This window comes from Cnephaeus nilssonii (genome assembly GCF_951640355.1).
Source record: "Cnephaeus nilssonii genome assembly, chromosome: 1".
In the NCBI taxonomy this organism is placed as follows: domain Eukaryota; kingdom Metazoa; phylum Chordata; class Mammalia; order Chiroptera; family Vespertilionidae; genus Cnephaeus; species Cnephaeus nilssonii.
In genome coordinates, this window is record NC_137072.1 from 30141519 (window position 1) to 30144223 (window position 2705).

Here is a 2705-nt window from a genome sequence, read left to right on the forward strand (position 1 = left end):
TATAGATTGATTTCAGAGAGGGAGGGAGATAGAAACATCAATGGTGAGAGAGAATCATTGATTGGCTGCCTCCTGCACGCCCCACACTGGGGATCAAGCCCACAACCCAGGCATGTGCCCTGACTGGGAATTGAACTCTAAGCCCTTCAGTCCTCAGGCAGAGGCTCTATCCACTGAGCAACACAGGCCATGGCTACACTTTCCCTTTCTGCTGGGACATTTTCTGTCTGCTGGAGATGAAACACTGAAGCTGTCTCACTGGGGCAGAGTGGGGTGCACTGGGTTGGAGCAGGTGGAGCCCCCTGAAAGCTGGAGAGGGGCCTCGTTTAACAGCCGCACTGTTTCATGGCTGTGCTGTGTCACAGTTGAGCGGCCACACTGTTGGGCTGTGCCACAGTCAGCGGGAGTTTACACAACTGAGCTGTCTGCACGGATAGCTTCCTCCTCACCACACCCCCAAGCTGGGGGCTCCTCTAAGGGTTGACATGACACAGACCACCCTTGGTTGGTAGCCCAATCGGCCACTTTGGGAAGAGAAGTGGGGAATCCTGATTTTACGTGAACGCTCCAATTTCTTAAGTCGGCAACTAATGCGAACTTCAGATATTTGGGCCAAACCAGAGAGGCGGTCAGGCCTGCTGTCCAGGCCACTGGGTAGCACTGGGCTCAGCCCAGCTGTAAAGGGACCTAGGCGTCTAGGCAGGTGAAGGGGTTGGGGGCGCACTTGGGTAATTCCGAGGTCACCCCACTTGTTTTTGTGTGTGTGTATGTGTGTTTTGTTTGTTTGTTTGTGTTTCCCACTGATCACAATTTATTATAATCTGTTGGAAGATAGATAGATATTAGTTATCAGAACTATGTCTTCATAGAAGTGGACAGTACGTAGCCATTCTATGGGGAACTGTGTGCACTTAATCATCAGCATGATCTTTCATTTTCTTTTTGTTGTTGTTGTTGTTAATGAAAATAAGCTTTATTACATCAAGTAATAAATACATACAAAGATGCAAACACTATTAGTCACTTTCTTCCAATGTTTGTATCCACTGATGGGAAAGGCAGAACTGAAATCTACATACATCCTTAGGGGAAATTTCAGGGGTCCTTATCAGGTGAGGTTCGATAAGTTGCTCTTTCTTCTGTATTTATAACTTGTGCATTTTAAAGATTGACTTCAAAGTACTAATAGTCACGCAAATGCTTAAGCAAAAAAAAAAAGTTACAGCCGAAACCGGTTTGGCTCAGTGGATAGAGAGAGCGTCAGCCTGCGGACTCAAGGGTCCCAGGTTGGATTCTGGTCAAGGGCATGTACCTTGGTTGCAGGCACATCCCCAGTAGGGGGTGTACAAGAGGCAGCTGATCGATGTTTCTCTCTCATCGATGTTTCTAACTCTCTATCCCTCTCTCTTCCTCTCTGTAAAAAATCAATAAAATATATTTTTTTAAAAGAAAGAATGGAAATAATATTTTTAAAAAAAAGTTACATTGAGCAGAATTTATACTGTGTGGCAAACGGGCACTGGCTACTAAAGCGCTGCCTCAGGACTTGCTGAAACAAACCCTCAGAGTTGGATCAGCTCAGAAGAGAAACAAAGAACAATGTGAGTAACAGAAATGTATCCAGAAGAGAAACACCGGTATCTGGGAGGCCAACTACGGTTTGCTGTGATAGGTAACTGACGTGCATCATGTAAATCAATGCTTTAAAAAAAAACAAACACAAAACACCCTGGGTAGTTCCTAACTAATATGTAAACCTAATAACTGCAAAAATCTCCTCTCCATCTCAGCGACAGGAGGTTTGGAGCCTGACGAACCACGGGAGGGGCACGGGGAGGAGAAATCAAGCTGTTACCATTTTGAAACCAAGTTTCATCTGAAGGCGCGCAGGGAGGAGGGGGGGGAGGGGACAGGCATGAGCTGTCACTTCTTGGAAGAAGATGGAAAGCCTTTTGCGTTGACTCGGAGGCTAGGACCTGGCCTTCGGTTCCATCTCGGCCAAGCACACCTGAACCAGCCCTCTGGCGTGGATGATGCCTCGTTTCAGTCTCTCCATCTCGCTCTTGCTGCCCGCATGTAGGTGGGTCGAATCTCCTTCCCCAGCTCTTTGATGATGGCCAGCAGCTCAGCATATTTGCTCTGGGGCACCTGGCTGTTCCCTGCGTGTAGCCTAGAGATGGTGGTCGGTAGTCACTCAGCAGCTGCCGGTTACTGGGAGGACGTTGCCATGCTGGTGGAAGTCGGGTGGATGCTCCCAGCGGCATTGAGGGAGGTGGCGGGCATGTGCGCGGTCAAGTTCAGTTTATAAGACATCCCCTTCCCCCCCCCCCACCCCCCCGGGCAGTGGGGTGCAGGCCCCGCGAGGCATCAGGGAGGCCGGGCAGCGGCGAGGCGGGCCAGCGTCCGTGCGCCCGCCAAGCTCCCGCGCACACTTTTTGTTGTTGACAGCTCGGCCACACCGCCAAATATGGCTGTCCCTCACCCTGACACCGCGGCAGAATCATGATCTTTCAGTTTCTTGATGTTCTGCTTGTGCCACTGAATTTCTTTCTGCAGACGCTCAATCTCCTTTTTATGATGAGTGATCTCTTCCTCATGTTGTTTCTTCAAGGCTGCCAGCTGTTCTTTAGTCCGCTCTCGAAGTATCGTTCCTCTTCAGCCTTCTCTTTTTTGTGAAGGTCCCACCAGCTTCCCTGATCGCGCCC

General features: G+C 49.5%; 1 pseudogene across 1 annotated transcript; it reads right to left on the reverse strand.

The window, feature by feature from the left end:
- Positions 1-1969: 1969 nt before the first annotated feature.
- On the reverse strand, positions 1970-2313 carry LOC307102321 (cyclin-dependent kinase 2-associated protein 1-like; annotated as a pseudogene). The gene has a single exon. The product of its transcript is annotated as a cyclin-dependent kinase 2-associated protein 1-like (transcript).
- Between the last annotated feature and the right edge of the window lie 392 nt (positions 2314-2705).